The following is a 583-nucleotide window of genomic DNA, read 5'->3' as shown; positions in this document are numbered from 1 at the left end:
AGGACAGAGATGAATAATCACCCAAAATGTGAAAGAGTGTACCTTAAACAAAGCCAAATATTCCAAACTTTTTGTGACCTTTCGTTTTTGTGTATTATATAAGCAAAGCATTATTACTGGACTCCACCACCCACCATCCTAGGCTCCTAGCTAGCCTAGTGGTCCACCGGGACTTCCTTACCCTATTCTCATGTATGCGGTCAAAGGCAATAGGATCCTCTCCATTGCTTTACCCATCTTTCTTCCATTCCATTGGACTTTTAATTTTATGCATGTGAGACACGTGCTCATCAGGCAGTCCAGAGTCCAATCATTGGAAGATTCTCATCATCACTCCAACCATACCTTCGCAAGATCTAAGAGAAGTAGCCGTAGATGCTTTATATGTTTTTTTTTTTTTTTTTGTCTTTTAGAAAAAAATTATAAAAACTTACTCACATTATATTTTTTATATTTAACCAACTCTCAAGGGTTGTAACAGTGTTTTCCAATATGTAAAGTGATTTTCTATATATTATTTTAATATAAACATTTATCTTTCCTCTATCTTCTTTTTTCTTTTTGTCTTTAATTGGAGAATATG

This window comes from Corylus avellana, chromosome ca4, assembly GCF_901000735.1.
Source record: "Corylus avellana chromosome ca4, CavTom2PMs-1.0".
In the NCBI taxonomy this organism is placed as follows: domain Eukaryota; kingdom Viridiplantae; phylum Streptophyta; class Magnoliopsida; order Fagales; family Betulaceae; genus Corylus; species Corylus avellana.
Note: the sequence above shows the minus strand (reverse complement) of the source record.